Raw genomic sequence first — 18,732 nt, forward strand, 5'->3', positions numbered from 1 at the left:
AGTCTGGAGTCACCGCTTCAACTGCGGTTGGCCACACGGTACATGAGCATCATTCAGTGCTCTTGCTGCTGCGGCTGAGACAACATAGACCAGAAGGACATAGGAAGCGTTTGGCTGAGTGCATGTTTTCAGCTCTTCTATAGTTTGGGCAGCCAACAAGGAAAAGTCATTTCCAGATGCTCTGCTGGCTTTCTTGGACACCTGAGCTGCTCTTGGGAGGTCATCCTGAGCCTTCACTAGATCCAAACAATATCGCTGATACAATGCTTGGAAATTGCACTCTGCCACGATGGCCCACTCCTTCCTGCTTCCAGAGTGATTGGAAATGAAGGTGAAGTGGTCATCGGTGAGTTTGGCTCATCTGAATTCAGGCCCAGCCTCAAAAAGTCCTTGCTGTCGGGTTTAAGAGCATCCTGACAGCAAAACTGTGACTGAGCGGCTCAGGAAAACAATTATGTGAGGGCAACTCAGAGGGGTCACCCCACCCGACCACCCCAAAGCTGCCCTTGAATGCTAGGGATCTGGGCACAACCTTGTCTGAGGGAGGACCCTTCTCTGGAGGGTGAATTCATTCCCATGGAAAATCTTTTCAAAGATTATAAATTGAACTCGAAATCTGGTGACTTAATAAGCCACCTTACTAAACCCAGTGTGGATGAGAAGGTATCATACACCAGAACAGAAGGCCCTCGTTCACAGGCGTCACCCCTGCCCATTCGATGAGGAGACACACACCTTGTCACTTGCCCAGGTCTTGCATGAGGGATGACAGGGCTGGACTGTGAACTTGGGCCCCTCAACTCATAAGTGACACTCTTCTGAGTAACTTGTGCTGCGGACCAGAGCTACATGGGCTCAGGGGACCTGGGGGCGGCGGTGGTGGCGGGTTTATGGGCCTCTCCGACCCATGTGTGCATGCGTACGTGTGTGCTTTCGTGTGAATGTGCCCCCAGAGCCCAGAACCTTTCCTCATTTCAAAAACCCCATCACACAATTGGCACATTCAAAGGATTTTGGGCTCCAGTAGGGACTTCAAAGGGCTTTACAAAAGTTCTCTTATTTGGTTTATAGGTCTCTAAGGCTTCATGTGTTTTTATTTTTTTGCACCAAGTGGTGGAGAATGTAATTAAACATGAACATTAAAATGTCAGGTAGTAATTAGCAAAGAAAAAGGGCCTGTGCTGCCTCCCAGGGGTCCTTTCCTTTAGGCTGGCTAGAGAGAGTAGGGCACAGCCCCCAGGAGTTTAGGCAAGTCCCAGACCTCCCAAAGTCCACCACACCAGTCCACAAGGGGGGTCGTCAGGGTCCACGGCTCTGGGGCCTAAAGATCATCTTTTCCCGTGCATGGATGATTATTACTGAGAACCTGCTCTGTGTCAGGACTTGGGCTGTACTTGGGGACAACAGAGGCCACAGACCAAGCTCCTACTCTGACAGATGATCTCAGTGAGGCCTTCACCAGGACCTCACCAGTCCTCGCCAAGCCTCCCCAAGTCCTCTCCAAGGCCACCAGGGCCTTGCTGCCTCTTCAGCTTTCACCCCTACTGCCCCTCAGGCACCGACAGCCACTGTTCGGTGTCCACTCCTCCAAGCACGTGTGGTTTGCCTCCTCAGGGGCTTGGTCTATGTTGTTCTCTCTGCCGGAAGCCTTTCCCTCACTCTTTACCTACCAACTCCTACTGGTTTCTCAGGATCTGACTTAAAAACCACCTCTTTGGAGGGCTCTTTTCCCACTGGGCCTATTAAACACCCCCCCCCCCACTCCATCTTTTTCTCTCAAGGTAGCACGTATTCTGTTCTTTCCCTACACTAATGAGAGCTTACAAATCTATTTTTCAGTATGTGTTTATCCTTCGACATGCCTTCACCGCCTGCTGCTGCCCATTGGGTGGGGCCGCCATTGGGTGGGGCCAGTGGACGAAACCAGAGCAGGGGGATCCGTGGCCATTTGTGGCAGTTACAGACTCTGCTCTTGGGTTAGCTCAGTCCTGAGCAGGCAGTGGGATCTGTCACCCCTGCAGCAGATGGCAGTAGGGTGCTGGGTTCTGTCTTGCCCTTCTGTCCCTGCTGCCCTCCTTCATTCAGGCCTCCCCCCTCCCTGCTGGACTGTGGCCACAGCCTCCTCCCCTCTCCCCGCCCCAGGCCTCCCCTACACCCTCTGGGAGAGTGCCCCCTGGCTACCAAGGTCACAGTTCCTACAGCAGAGTCTGTTGTAAATCCTTTGGTGGCTCATTGTGTGTTGTCACCATATTGCTGACACCCTTCCCCTAGCACTCCCCACGAAGGCCACCCATAAGACGTCCTGAATATGCCACATCTGTCCTCCACACTTCCACACCTTTACCTGAACCCCCTCCCAAGCCCTCCCTTGCGTCTTCCCAGAGGCTGTCTTTCCTGCTTTCAGACAAAGCTGAAACATCATCTGGGACCTGCCTGAGCTCCCCCTGCTCTCCGAACAGAGCTGGGGGGTGATAAGTGTCAGTTTGCCTTCCCTCCTCACTAGGCCGGAAGGAGTCAAAGGCCCTGAAGGCAGGCCTGGCCCGTCACACTTCGGTTTTGAAATCTGAGCTCTAGGTTACAGTTCAGGCCCCACCTCAAGGAGGAGACGAGGCCTAACTCCGTGGTTGTAATTCACGCTGTCGCAGAGGTCTAACACGCATTTCTGCTGCAGGAGTGTGTGACCCCAGCCGCAGCACGAGTGTGTGCTCTCGGGAACCCTCGCGGGGAAGGCCTCCTTCGGCAGCTCTCTGCTCCTGTTTCTGTTTCTGACACAAACCAGGAATCCTCACATCTTCTCTGGACTCCCAGAGGTGTATCCGGAACAAAGAGGGGCCGACTTCCTGCACACTCCATTTCACAGAAACATAATAGTTATAGTACATGAAAGCCACTCCTTTAAGATGGTCAAAAGCTATAGAACCTGACTACTTAATTAAGACCCCACAGGCCCAACGGTCCAGCATTCAGCACCTCCTTCTGTATTTGGCATGGGGCCTTGGGGTACCAGAGCTCCTGCCCTCACAAAGATCACCTTCTAGTGGGAGAAGGAGGCAGATATTAAACCAAAGAGGACCCCTCCTCTCAAAAACAAGAAGTACGGCTGCGGAAATGCCATAATGGATCATGCCTGTTGTATGCATGCACATTAACGCACTTTAAGACTGTTTCCTAGTCAGGGAGACCAAGTATCTGAAGGATGTCCAAAAACCACAGGAAGAGAAGGAAGAAGAACTGAGTGATGAAAACAGCATGTGTCAAGGCACTGGGGCAGATGGCAGTGCGGTGATAACTGCGGAAGGAAAAGGCTTGGGAGGCTGAAGAGACAGTGTCAGGGAGGAGGCAAGAGAGGAGGGCGGGGAAGTCCACAAATAGACTCTGGCCAGGGGCAGGAATCTCTCTCCATCCCACAAGCAAGAAGAAACCCAGGAGGGGTTGAGGAAGGAGCAGCCCACTTAGAGTAAGGTGTGGCTTCTGCCCCAGGGAGAACAGGGTACCAAGGATCATCAGGTCTCTGACACCTGTTCCTGGATGGTGGTGCCCCCTACTGACCTTGGAGAAGCCACTTCTCCAACAGGAGCCATTTCCTCCTACACTCCCCACCCCCACCGGTGAAGACTCCTTACCTCTCACTGCTGCCGCTTTGTCCCATCTCTCAGCTTCCCTCCTTGTTCTCTGCCTTCTTCGTCTCTAGGACACCGACCACCTGGGTTCCCACTTTCTCTTCTGCCCCCAGAGCAGCCTCTCAGCAGTCCTACAGGGAGGCATCACTATCCTTGCTTGGCAAATGAGGAAACTGAGGCCCAGTGAGCTTGTGGCCCGACCTCGGCTGGGCCTTCCAGCCAGGCAGCAGCAGATCCAGAGCTCCTGTCCCCACAGCGTGCTGCACTGAGGTGTGCCAGACGCCGGTGAGGACAGGTCCGCTGAGCGGTGGCCTGGGCACTCTTGCCCACCCGACCTGGACAGCTGGAGGTGGTGTGGAGGCCCCCTGACATCTCCAGCCTCGGCGAGGAGGGCCGAGTGGCTGGGGTCCCGGGCCCAGAGGCCCGGGGCAGCTTGGGATACTTGTTGGCTGGGAATTAAAAGCGGAATATGGTTTGTTGGATAGTGTTTTAAAAACATACCCTCCTACCAGGCATAATCAGGGGTCTGTAGTGCATGGCTGCCTTGTCCTGGGTGGGCTTTGCCTCCTTGGCCTGCCCTTTCGTGTCTCAGAGCCATGAAGATGAAATCGGCTGACAAGTGCATATGGACAGCGACAACCATCAGAAGGGGGGGGGGTCCCCGCAAACTGCTGGTGAAGGCCATCTCACGCACCTCATGGCCCCTGAACAGCAGGTAAGTGTCCCCCCACACTCAACCTGCTTTCCCTTCGGTTTCCATGTCAGATTATTCACCTGGGATGGCTTTTGAGTAATGTACACTTCAGCCATTTCCTGCATCTGGAGAGCGTTAGGGGAGGATTTCCAAAGTGAAATATGTCAGCTTTAAAGTGCACCACATCCTCTCCCGTCCAGGCCCTCCCTCAGGTGGCGTTGTGCCCTGAAAGGCCCTTCCCCCACTCTGCCAGGCTGGGTCTCCTCCAGTCTGTCTCCAGGCTCCAAGAGAGGAAGAGAGAGCAGTTGAACCGGCCTTCGGGAGCGCAGACCCTGTTGCACAGAAGCCCGGACGAGCCCGCCTTGCTGAGTCTCAGTTGTGTCCTCTGTAAACTGGAGATGACCACGCTGCCGGCCTCACAGACACGTGAGGGTAAACGAGTTAAGTGCCTGTGGAACAGAGCCTGCCGCAGGATAGAAAGAATATGTGTGTTAGTTGCTAATGTCTCAAACACCTTCCAGGTGCCGGGCACTGTGTCATTTATGTTCCATACTTATCCTGGCAAGTTATCTCTACAGCCGGGGGAGGGGGGGGCATTGCTGCTGCGATTCGCTGGTTAGGTTCCTAGTTGCACAGTGGCTTGGCCACGTCAGCTCCGTGCCCTTGTGGGGCTGGCAGGGCCGGCCCGTAGGTCAGCTTTTGCAACAAAGCGCGGCTGGGTTGGTTCACGGGTCAGGTGACCTTGGACTATCACCGAACTTCTCTGGGGCTCCGTTCCCCATGTGTATAATGGGTAAATCATGAAATAAGGAGTCAGTGACCTCTCAGGTCCTTTGGAGACCACGGTGAGGATCCCTGCTCAAGATTAGGAGAAAACAGGGTCCCGGTGACTGCAGAGCTCTGGACAACAGGGCCCTCGGGACTCAGGAATTTCTAGATTCTGGCCCCAGGGAGGGAGAACCAAAGTGGAGTGCAGATAGAGTGCCCAGGCCTGCTGCAGCGAGGGTCACACACTGGCACCGTCCCCAGGGTCCCTGTTGGGGTGGGTTTTCTGCCACCTCCCGAGTAGGCAGCTCAGGAAGTAGGGAGGCCTGAATGCCTTGGGCATGTGAACGGGCTTCCCTGGACCTGATTTTCCACACTGGCCTCGCAGAGCTGTCGTGAGGATAAAGTGTGTGCCTGGCACATGGCACGAGCTTGTCAACAGTGGTCCTTTGTGGTCTTCTTTTTTGGAGGGAGGCCTCTACCTACGAGCTCACTTCCTTTGCAGATCCTGCAAGGTTTAATGGGCTGACCCTGCTGGAACTTTGCTTGGGCTTCCATGGGAGGCTACTGAGGTCTCGTGAGTGGGGGGTTGGGGAGGCAGGAAAAAGACACAAAAGCAGGGACAGTACCTGGCCCCCATTCTCTCCAGTGGGACAAAAGAGAGACCAGACATCTGCTCTTAGATATCATAAGGACTGTGGAGACCCCTTTCACAGAGGGGAAAACAGAGGGTTGGAGAGGACCCGTCACTTGTCCCAGGCCACATGTGTGTCAGTTGCAGGGCTCAGCAGATCCCAGGCCTCATTGCCTAGTGCTGGGCACTTCCAGCTGAAGACACTGTTCCAGAATCCTGTATCAGCATTCATCCTTGCCTTTTCTTGGTTCCCATTGCCCTTTTTTCATTGAAAGTAAGGCTCCTGGAAAGTACTCATCCAGCCCCCCTGAGGCCCTGTCCTTGGACCACAAACATCACAACCCAGAAATCCTGCTGACCTGAGGAGAAACACGGTCTCGGGCTTTCTCCTGAGCTTGGGCAAAAATTACATTTGTATTTTCTCTTTCACTCCTTTCTTTTTTTGGCCAGGAAAAGAAATATGTCAACACAACTTTTTTTTTTTTTTTAAAGAAATCACTGAGTTATTATCATAAGCTTCAGCAGTGTGGGGTAGGAATGGCTATTTTGTTACTTAAACTTTGATTACAGAGTAAACTTTGCTATGAAATGTGGTAAGTTGTTTCTGGAACTATCGCACCTCATGGGAGAATTGTTTTAGGAGTCATGTTCTCTGTTTTGATGGCCTCTTGGGGAGGGAGCTTCAGTGGGGCCAAGAGCCCTGGACACACCCAGGAGTCCATGAGCATACAGCTTGAGGCCACTGGGCCCCAGGCTTCCCTGCCTGGAAGAGAGCAATGCCCCTGGTCAGGGACATAAGAAGACAATTATTGAGTGACTGTGGTTGAACTAGCAGAGCAAGAACAGGGGCAGTGGGGTCCTATATGTACAAGATACCTACAGGGGGTCAGCCTCCCCCAGATACCTTCATAAATCACCCTCACAGATTCCAGCATCCTCAAACCAACATCAACGATTTTCTCCATTTGATGAAAGCACAAAGGTGTCATTCACTTGCCAAAGACACTCAGTGAAAAGGTGGTACTCAGGCAGTTGAGCGTCTGACTTTGACTCAGGTCATGATCTCACAGTTTGTGAGTTCAAGCCCCATGTCGGGCTCACTGCTCTCAGTACAGAGCCCGCTTTGGATCCTCTGTCCCTCTCTGTCTCTGCCCCTCTCCCACTCGCGCTCCCTGTCTCTCAAAAATAATAAATAAACATTTAAAAAAGGTGGGAGAGCCCCCAAGGCTATTATGTCATGAAGAAAGGCCCATTGGTTGGTTTGGGAGAGAAAAACAAGTTGACAATAACTGTTTTTTTTTTTTTCAGAACAAATGAGGGGGGCAGACCAAATATGGCAAGGGGGTTAGGAGCACTACAAGCTTAGGCCAAACTTCTGTCATCTTGCAGGAGGGCCCAGGCATGGGAGGTAGGAGAAAGGGACAGGAGAGGTGATGGAGAAGGAAGAGACATCAGAGCTACTGGTGTGCTGGCCCCAGCACACCCCACGGATGGCCTAGCAGAGCTCAGCTGAGACGCAGTCTCAGATTCTAGGAGGAGCTAGAGTGAATGTGGGGGCTAATGATGGCGGCTTCCCAGATGCCAGTTCCCCAGCCCTCAGGGAGGATGAGCACCCCAGCTGAAGGGGTAGGAGGAACCAATTTCTTGGCCTTTCGCCTCACATCTTGAAGAATCTCTAAGCCAATCTGGAACCACAGGTGGGGGGAGGGGCGGTTCACACAGTCCAAAAGAACTCTCAGAAGGTGCCTGAAGTGGCACTTTCTATGACTCAGTGGGCTCCCATTCTTGCTCCCAGGAGACCAGAGAAGGGCTAGCTCCATTTCGAGGTCCAGTCTTTCAGACTCGCTCCAGTCTTAGAAGCTCACAGAAATTTATAAGCAAATTCTATATACCTGCCTATAACGAGCCCCACATAAATTGTGTGGGGATAGACACATGCAGTCACAGATGCCACTATCAGTGCAGATGATGCCCCCAACAGTACCTGACCCAAAGTCAGTGCCTATAGCAATACTAAACATGCATGAGTCAACCTCTAAGGTCTCAACCGTGGCTTAAATCTTTCTTTTCTGGGATCCCCAAACTACCTTTTGAGTTTCCTTGGGATTGGTTGTCCATGAAGAAATCTTTGTTCCAAGATTACAAGACTTATAAAATCACAGGAATTAAGGGGCCATGAGATTAACAAGTGTGGACAGTGTATGTTTATGGCCAGAAATTAAGGAGTCAGGGTAGACCAAGGGTAAGGTAGGATCTAGCCTCTGCCTAGATTTGGGGGGGGGGGGTGGCTGGCTTTTCTGGAGTGGGGGAGGGTCCAGAGATAAGTTGTCAGGCAATTAGTCGCACTGCCTCATTGTTTTAATGAAAAAGCCTGAACTGAAAGCTGAACAATTTCTTTGGGCAGATAAGTGAGGCAGAACAGGACAGAACCCCAGGGCCTGGATGAGAGCACTGAAGAAGCATATCAAACAGACTGGTCCACTTCTAGTCCTTTCTTTACATCTGTCAGAGCCCTGAGCCATGGGGTAAGGTGAGAGGTCTGGAATGTTCAGTGACTTCAGAAGCCAGTTAACTACAGAGAACCAGGTGCATAAACTCAGCTGGCTGAATGGCTCCACTCTGTGTCCACCCTGGGAGTGAGGGGAAGGGTGAGTGGGCACTTCCAGGCCCTTGCAGCCCCCCATGCAGCCAGAACCCACCGAGGACACTGTGTTGAGACTAGCAGACAGCCTCTGCCAAGCCCAAGATGCCCGATGAGTGATAACGAGACAGAGGCAGCCCAGCCTGGCCTGGCATTCAGTCTCTGGGCAGAAAACCAAACAAGAACCAAGTGGGTTAGGTTTCTCCCGGGGCCACTCTCTCCTGCAGTCAGGAGAAAGAACGGGTTCTTATGAATTCAGGCAGGAACTAGGGGTCGTTGATACGTGTTTTGTCAGAGCTCCGTGTGAAGGGTCTGCAATAAGGACTTAAGAAAGCAAAGGCCTTATCTGGAGAATCAGGCCCTGTTCTGGGTGTTCCCTACGAGGACAAGACGGGGCACAAGAGCACCAGCTTTGAGAGGGCCCAGACATTCCTCGGCAGGTCGTCTGAAGGCCTTGAGGGTCTCTGGGCTGGAGAAAAGCAGATGCAGTGGAAAGTCTGATGCAGAGGAGAGAACAGGCTTGTTCCTCCCAGAGGTCAAGTTAGGGCCCACAAGTGCAAGTTAGAGGGAGCCTGATTCCCGTGGGATCTAAGTGTGTCATTGGGGGTTCACTCCGAGAAGCAGAACCAGAAAGAGATGCGTGCTTTGGTGGAGGGGCCTGACCTGACCCAGTGATGGAAGGCGGTTTGCTAAGCCGTCCCTCCAAGGCTGCTGTCCTCACAGCTGCTGCTCGAGTTTGCCGTCCATGCAACAGGCTGTCAGGAAGGGAGAAGCCCAGGCAGGCCAGAGCTACCAATGGGAGCTCAGGCTGAAACCGTGTCCATCGTGTGGCCTTGGACCTGGTGACAAGGGTGTCCTGGGCCCTCCATAGCAGGGTTAGGCACACACAGCTGCCCTCAGGATGAATCAGCAGTCAGCAGCAATGGATGTGTGTGCCACTTCCCAGCAGACCTTTCCAGACTCCCAAGATCTTCCTGGGACTCACCCTAACCAGAAACATAGCTGAAAATGAGTTCTGGGAAATGCAGCTCAATCCAGCCAAGCTGACACATCCTGGAGCCGTCACAGTAAGGAAGACCCTTCTTACTGTCAGAGCAGCCCTGAGCGAGGGTGGGCGGCTTCTGGAGCACCTGCCCAGAACTCACTGCTTAGCATTGGCCGTCTGTGACATGAACCTGCTCTTATAAGGGATCCCCCGAAGGGGTCTCTGATGGTGGAAAAAAATGGAAGCCTCCTGGAGTGAGAGTCAGGTAGAGAGCAGGGGTCCCCACCGGCCCCCATCACTAGCAGCGGCCTGATGGTACATATCAGGCAGTGCATGTCTTAGCCTTGACATGGCGGGGTGGCAGCCGCTCTGGGAACCCAGGACAGCAGCCTGGGTGGAGACCATTAAGATCCAAGCTTTCCCACCTTGAATGCTCAGTCCCAGATCCGGAGTCCTGGGTGGGAGTTGAGGAGACATTAGCTGCTGCTGGAAAAAGGCCTCAAAAAGCCCACAGCAGGAACCCCTTGGAAGGGACTCTCCTGGTGAGGGGAATGTTTGTTTATCGACTCAAGGAAAACTGTTGGAACTAATTATGTCTCTCCCCCAAACTCAAATACAGCACTTGGCTACCTTCACGCACAATAAAAAGGCGTCAGCCAGGCTGGCCCCATCCATCTTCCACTTCCCGATTCAAGATGATGGACATCTCTAAACCTCAGGTTTCGTACCTACCAATGAGGAGAATAAGCTGATCATCAGTGCCCCGCGCACAGGACTGGCCACGTAATCTGCAGGACCCAGTGTAAAACGAACATGTGGGGGCCCTTGTACAAAAGTCACTGAGGATCTCTGGTAACAGCATGGCATTCAAATGTGTCCAGAGCGCCTCTCAGTGCAGAGCCCAGAGGGTCGGACAGCTGTCACATCACAAAACTGGCCCTTGCCCACACGCATTCGTTGCCCACAGCAGTGTTTCTGAAGCTTATAAAAATGTGCTGTCACCTTGAAAAAAAGTGAAAAAGAAATGTGTGTGTGTGTAGTATGTATGTGTGTGTATTTATAAATATATAAATATAATCTCATAAGCTTAACAGTATGGATAATGCAGCACCTTTTCTTAGCCTAGACATATGGGTGTGGGTGAATCTGTGTACAGAGAGAGGGAGGGAGAAGGGGGAGGGGAGAAAGTCTCCATAAGACTTTGGTTCAAAATTTCCGGGTGACCAAGAATCTTAGTTTGAGGTACCCTAGGCAGGATCCCGACTTAATGAAACTAAAATCTGAGTCAGTTAAAACGTCTTCCAAATGCAAACTATCATTTTAAAAGAGCCTTTTAAAAACTATAAACACAAAGCCACAAAGTTACTAAATATTCATAGGTTATGCTCCCCCTGAGAAGACATCCTGTGAACCTAACAGAGGTCTGTGGACTCCGGCCTGCAGGGCTAAGTCTGTGGACCTCAGCCACCATTTGTGGCCTTCCCACACCTGGCCTCCAAGGGCCCCTGGCCTTTTCTCTCTCCATGCCTGTGCCATTAGTACCCGACTGCTTTGAATTTCCACAAAGGCCACATGTGTCTCCTGTCTCTGGACCTGTGTACGTGCTGTTCCTTCTACCTAGAATGCCCTCCTCATTCTTAAATTGCACTGAAAACATTGCTATTCCCCTCCACAGTCCAACTCCTGTGTCACCTCTTTTGAGAAGCCTTCCTAGATTCCCAGGGGTTATTAATAATAGTAATGAATAATGATAGTAAGTAACATGCATGGAAGACTAACCACGTGGTAGTCACTAGTGTAAATATTTAACAGGTGTTAACCACTTCTATTTCCTGGAAACCCTGAGCCAAATGCATTATATCATATCATTTTATCTCCTATTAATTTCCGTTCTACTGATGATGACACTCAGACCCGAGAAGCACAGAGGCAGGGTTAAAGCCCTCCATGCTGGAGTGTAGCAACCCTTGTTAGAAAACCATTAGTGGTGACCAGCTCTCTCCTGTGAGGGAAGTGTTGCTGTTGCCCCTAAATGCACAAAAAGGTGCCCAATAAATGGCATGGAAATAATAGTGATGAGGATTATTGTTATTTGGATTCCCCTTATTGATAAATCATTTGGTATTTGACATGGATGCCTGGGTGGCTCTGTTGGTTGAGCGGCTGACTCTTGATATCAGCTCAGGTCATGATCCCAGGGTCGTGGGATCAAGTCCCCATTGGGCTCCGAGCTGAGCATGGAGACTGCTGAATACTCTTCTCTCTCCCTCTCAGATAAAAAATTGAGAAGATTTAAGGCATGGAAAATAATGTTCCTACAATTTGTACTTGGATAATGTTCAATTTATTTACTGTGTGAATATACCAAACAATTAGGTTTTCTTTGAATATGAAATAAGCATGCCTCCCACTATTTAGTTCATACTGCATACATATATCATTTAACAAACTAAATTTCCCTAGGCGTTTAAATGTAGCAAATGTAAACACTTCTTATCATTCAGCTAAAATCAGAAGTCTAATGTGACCAACTCTCTTAAGAAAATCTTAAATCTTTTAAGAAATCTTAAAATTAAAAAGGAAACTTACAAAATATTACAACGATTTTTTTTAATTTTTTTTTTCAACGTTTTTTATTTATTTTTGGGACAGAGAGAGACAGAGCATGAACGGGGGAGGGGCAGAGAGAGAGGGAGACACAGAATCGGAAACGGCCTCCTGGCTCCGAGCCATCAGCCCAGAGCCCGACGCGGGGCTCGAACTCACGGACCGCGAGATCGTGACCTGGCTGAAGTCGGAGGCTTAACCGACTGCGCCACCCAGGCGCCCCATACAACGATTTAAAGCTAGTCAGTTGCATTACACAAAAGGAATCAGTTACAAAAAAACTAACCCAAGGATTTAAAGGTGTGCTTTCATAGCTCCATTTTTATTTCAGTTTTTGGTTCTTATCCTTACTCTGTGCTGAGGGGTATAGCCTTACCTATGCAGCAGAGAGTGAGGGGCCCCACACCAGGCTGACCAGGCTGGGGGAGCAGCTCACTGACTCAAAGTCAGGGTAGAGGTGGGGGGTGAGTCTCCAGACTCACCAGACTCCGTGGTGAGTCTGCCCTCAAGGCTCCTGCCTTGCTCAGGATCTTTCTTTTAGGTCCCACTGTCTTGAGTGTCAGATGGTGCTATCGCTTTTATTTCAATAATCAAAGAGATCTGTAAAATTCACGAGAAAGATAGTCTCTAATATGTGCCCATATTTCTGCTTTTTCTATTGTTCCATCTTCCTGATATTCTCACGTTCCTTTCTTTATCGTTTACATTCTGTTCAAAGAATTTCCTTCAAAACATCTCTTTTAAAGAAAGTCAGCTGATGACAAGCTCATTTATTTTTACTTATTTATTTATTTATTTTGTCTGAGAGTATCTTCATTTTTCCTTCATTCCTGAAGGTATGGAATTCACAGTTGACTTCTTGTCTTCCTGTACTTAAAAAATGTTGCGATATTTCCTTCTGGTTTCCAGGGTTCCAGATGAGAATCCTGCTTTTAATCAAATTCGTGGTCCTTATTAAAAAATGTGTTGTTTCTCTCTGGCTGATTCAAGGTTTTTCCCTTTAATTTTCAATAGCTTAATTACGATGTGTCTTGGCACAGATTTATTGGAGTTTATTTTGTTTTGAGTTTGCTCAGATTTATAAATCTGCGCTAAATTTGAAAAGCTTTAAAGCCAGTATTTCAAAGACTTTCAGCCCATTTCTTTCTTCTCTTTTTTTTGAAACTTCGGTAATAAGAAGATTGGATCTTTCATTATGGTCCAATAAGGCTCTGAAGCTCTGTTCCTTTTTTTTTTTTTTTTTTTTTTGGTCTATTTTATCGCTCTTGTCAGATTGAGTAAAATTCTATTGAGCTGTCCTCAAGTTCATTGACTCTACCCTCTACCATCTCCACTCTAGCACTGAGTTCATCTAACAAGATTTTATTCCTGCTACAGTATTTTTCAATTCCATAATTTTTATTTGGTTCTTTTAAATAAGCCCTATTGGTTTGCTGAGATGTTCTATTATTCCATTTGTTTCAGGAAACTTCAGAATTGATTATGGAAGCATTTTTATGGTGGTTGCTTTGAAATATTTGTCAGATGATTCCAACATTTGATCCCTCTCAATGTTAAGGTCATTTGATTGTCTTTTCTCATTCAGGTTGTGATTGTCTAGGTTCTCGTTGTAATGGATGATTTAGAGTGCACCCTGAGCATTTTGGCTACTCTAACAGTCTGGATTCTACTTAAACATTTTGTTTAGCAGGCAGGGTCCCCATGTAGGGTTAGCCCAAAGACCTGGCCTACTTTTGTCATCTGTGGTTCCAATGATGATATAATTTTCAGGGTCTTTGTGGTATTATTTTCGTTTACTTAGTTTATCTCATTTTTTCCTGAGGCTCCCACTCCTTTCTGCTGGTGCTACCTGAAGGGAAGAAGGAATTTCCCAGGCCAGTATATGAATAAAGGAAGTCCCTGGGCTGCATTTTGGAGAGATCTCTCTTGCCTATGGTGCATGGAGAGCACTTCCTCGTCAGGTGCTTTTTGTGACAGGATCCTCTTGTTGGTGTCACCCTGCACCTCAGTGTCTCTCACTGGGGGAGAGGAGTCTTGAGCTTGAGAGGACAAAGAGGCTTCCAGAGTTGGGAGCATGTCGGGCTGGGATCTCTCTGCCAGTGCTGCCGGGCTGTCTGGAATCCCTTAGGGGAGGAGAGTCTTAAGCCCAGCAGGAAAAAAATGCTTTGTCTGAGCAGTTGTTCAGCAGAGCTTGCCTGAAGTAGTGCCTGGAAAGACCCCCATCTGAGGACAAGCCCACCTGGGCTGACTTCTGCTACCAGGCTGGCTGCTGGGAAATACTGGGCCTGGGTCTTCTTTTTCTTTCATATGAAGGGGTTGCAAGACCCGCAGCCATGTTGCTCCTCCCACTCTGAGGCTCCTAAACAGTTTGCCTTCTCCTTTCCACCTTTCAAAATTCTCTTTGGCTGACTCTTCATTGTTTTCAGGGTTTATCATTGTCTTTAGTGGGAAGGAACAAGGGGAAACAGGTCTACACCATCTTGTCCAGGACAGAATTTTCTTTTTGTTATTGATTTTTTGGCTTAACTTTCTTATCCTAAAAGACTGTGCATGAAGTGACGATTTTGGAGAGTCAGTAACATGTATCATGTCCAGAAGTAGCCTCCCTTACTGATAGAAACAAAAGAGAAGCCAGCCACAAAATACAGGTTTATGATACCCCGATGGTTACAGTAGTGATAGAAGGAAAGCAGAGGTGGTTATCATGGTGAGATGAAGGATGGGAGCATTTATAGGAATGAAACAGCATTTTTACTGTTGAAATCACTAGCAAGAGAGAAGCACAGAGATTTGTTTTGTGGTGTTTGAAATGATGCTACCTAATAAGTGTGAATATCCCAGAGGCTTTGGATCCTAAAATGACCCTCAAATTTTCCTAGCTGGAAACTTAGGAAAACATGCATAAATCTACTGAGAATGGGAATTTGAGTAGACTTTTGGCTTTGACATATAATCCACAGATTTCATGGCTGTTTCATGCTTCTCTATAAATGAATCTCTTTCTATAATCTTATATAATAGTGCTTACAACCAGGTGTGGTGAGACCAGCAAAGCAATGTTTATCCCAAATAACAAGTATTTTCAGAAGTGCTAGGCAGGAACATGTCCATGAAATTCAGAATCTGGGGGCTCTGTGGGTAGGTACTACTGAAATATTTAAACTGTAACAAACATTCAAGATTTATTTTCCAGACACCCTCAAATCAATTCACTTTTCACTGTGTGGTTTGCAGTTTAGTCTGGCTCTTTCTGATGGAAAAACTTACTCATTAAATTGTGAATTCTACATCTCACCTATCAGTAGGTTTGACCTATTTCTATCACACTTCTATCATATATACAATGAAAGAAAATTTAGTGACCATTACTGATGGCAGAAAAATTTTGTGGAACTTATATATAAATGAATTAAGGTTATACACAAAGTTGTAATCATTATTTTTGTAAGTTTCAAAGAAATTAGAAACCAAAGAAAGCACACAGTCTTAATTCTGTGGCAACAGCTTTCACTTTTTGTGTTTGCTGCATCTTTTCTCATTGGTTAAAATGTAATTTTATGGCTTTAAAAATATTTGTTAGAAAAATGAAGCTGGACATAGGTTCTGGCTAAAATGACATTCTTATTGGTTATGAGAGTTTTAAAGATGAGACCTAGACCATATGTTCAAGAGACAAAAACCATTTTAAAGATACTATAACTCCTTAGCAAAAGCACCTGTGAATATTAGGTGTTATCAAATGAAATTGTGACTGACACATTTCAAGCTGGTTCGGTGAAACTTATAAAAAGACAATATAGTCAATAGGGTCATTACAAATATTCCACCTTTCCACCACAAGTACCTGCTAAAATTTGCTTCCCCACCCAAATATAAAGGAGCGTATGGCTAAACGACTTGCTTGGACAATGAAATGCATGGAAGCCCTTAAAAGATTACCAAAAATGCCTTGCTCCTTTTCCTCTGTCTCAATGTTTATGAAAGCCCATATAGAAAAATAGTCTTGATAACCTCACATCCTTGAAAAACTACAATGAGCATAGTTCTCTGCCCTGAATTTGACATGTTATATGAGTAAGAAACAAAGTTGGTTGTGTTGAGTCTCTGAAATTTAGGTATTGTTTGTTACTTAAATGTAACCTAGACTATACTGACTGATACAAGGTTTAAGGTTTATTCAACAATGTTGGTCAAGAAAGCTACTACTCTCTACTTTGCTTAAGTAATAAGAAAAAAAAGTCTTTAATCCAAGAATTGTTAAGTCCCATCTTCTATAATTTCTTTATTATATCAAATTTTTAATCGCTTAAACATTTAATCACTGTAAAAATATAAGTCTTATACGGTAGCCAATAGATTTGTTTAGAAAACTAGCAAGTAATGTTTATAGCGCATCTGTTTGCCCACATCTAGGAGGGCATTCGTTCATGCTTGGAGGAGGCAAATGATCCCCCCAGTTGATGGTAGAAACAAAATGGGAGGATCACAATGAAGACTGAGCATCAAGTGACAACACTCATGCAAAGACTCATCACTGGGGCTATCAGACCCCACCTGAGTCCCAGAATCTTTCATTTTTCTCTTCCCAAATCCCAGAGCCACTTGACCATTACACATATCATTATGTCTATCCTTACAAAGAATGTTCAAGAATGTTCAAATTCAAAACACTTAGAAAAATTTCTGGCACGGAGTTAGACTTCTGTATTTATAAGTTATGAGCATAAGTGTTCATATTATTATCACTGCCTCATTTTTAAATGAGAAAACTGGAACTCAAAGTGATTAGTTAATCGGTCACAAGCTTGTAAGTGACTAAACTAGGACTTTAGGTTAGATTTTCTCAAATCCCATGTTCTTTCCACAGCATTGACTACCTTTCCAATAGCTCACGTCTGAGCTACAGAGTTATCTCTCTCCAAAAAGAAATGTCAAAGAGCCAAAACTGAAAGGCAAGTAGAAATGGTTAGGAAAAAAAGTATTGAGATCTTGAACCAAAATGTAAAAATGATCCATCAGGATTTCTGTTCCTGATCATCACAGAGTAACTGGTTCCAAATTTGTCCTCCCACTGAAAATAACTGTAATTGAACAAAATACAAGAGGAAACTCTTTAAAAGCAGACTGGTGATATATAAGAGAAGAGAATTGCATGAAGTCAGCTACACATTCATCCTGGTTTCTGCCCGGAAGCAACTTTCAACCATCATGCAGAAAGGTAGAGGTGGGGCTCAAGCAGAAAATATTTCACTAAGCTGAAGAGGCATAAATGAGAGAATCAGGAGTTTCCCAGTGAGCCCCAGAGGTCTGCATGGGGTCACCCATGGGTCTTTTGTGAGGTCCAGACTGTGAATATGCAAGATGAGACTCCAGATGGAGTGGAGGTAATCACATACCAGGGAACTGAAAGCCAAGTAGAGACACAAGGTTGTGCAGAGCTACAGTCTCCAGAGTTCCAGCCAGCCAGAGTTCGGAGATAAGTCTGACTGCCTCAGACATTCACCTGAGAACCAGAAAGGCCAGATCTAAGAGTAAGGACCACAGCCTAAAGTAAGGTTCTTACTTAGAGCTAAGTTAAGAAGTTAGATTAAAAATGAAAACAATCAACAAACAAACAACATTTATACTCTTCCCCTAACAGAGACCCAAACTAAGCCTGACAGAACAGAAAGGCTCTACTAGTGATTCAACTGCCCACCAAATTCAACATCCTATGAAGGAAAATGATACAACTCAGACACCCTGCATTACCTAAAGTGTCCGTGCTCAATAAAAAAATTCTTATATGTTTTCGCTCTTATGTGGATCCTGAGAAACTTAACAGAAGACCATAGGGGAGGGGAAGAAAAAAAAAAAGGTTAGAGAGGGAGGGAGCCAAAACATAAGAGACTCTTAAAAACTAAGAACAAACTGAGGGTTGATGGGGGATGGGAGGGGAGGGTGGGTGTGTGGTATTGAGGAGGGCATCTGTTGGGATGAGCACTGGGTGTTGTATGGAAACCAATTTGACAATAAATTTCATATTTAAAAAAATAAAAAATAAAAAAAATAAATAAATTAAATAAATTAAAAAATTCTTATATGTGGGGCATCCACGAGGCTGTTATTTGAGCATCTGACTCTTGATTTTGGCTCGGTCATGATCTCATGATCTCAGGGTCATGAGATCAAGCCCCATGTTGGGCTCTGTGCTGAGCATGCAGCCTGCTTAAGATTCTCTCCCTCTCCCTCTCTCTCCCTCTCTCTCTCTCTCTCCCTTTGTCCCTCTCCCCCACTCGTGCTCTTTCTGCCTCATAAAAAAATTCTCACACGTGAAGCAGATGGAAAATATGACCCATTATCAAAGAAACAGGAAAATGCATTTCATAATAGAGGCAACAAAGGGGCAACAGGAAGAGAATCCAAGGTGGTCCAGATGTGGAATAACAGGAAAGGTCATTAAAGTAGCTGTTACAAATATTTTTAAGGACTTAAAAATATAGTCATATTGAGGTAAATGAAAATTCTAGAATTAAAAATTAAAGTATCTAAAATGAGTAATTCATTTGATAGGAAAAGTCTTCTGAAGAATGAACAATTAAATGTGATTGCAGATCAATTGACATTTTCGAATCTGAAGACCAAAGGGAAATAAGACAAAAAAAAAACAAAACAAAAACAAAAACAAAAACAAAAACAAAAAAAAAACAGACCCTCAGTCACCTGTGGGAGAATATCAAGCAGTCTAGTGTACATATAGTTTGAATTCAGGGAAATTAGAAGACAGAATGGGGAAGAAAATATATT

This window comes from Panthera uncia, chromosome D2, assembly GCF_023721935.1.
Source record: "Panthera uncia isolate 11264 chromosome D2, Puncia_PCG_1.0, whole genome shotgun sequence".
In the NCBI taxonomy this organism is placed as follows: Eukaryota; Metazoa; Chordata; class Mammalia; order Carnivora; family Felidae; genus Panthera; species Panthera uncia.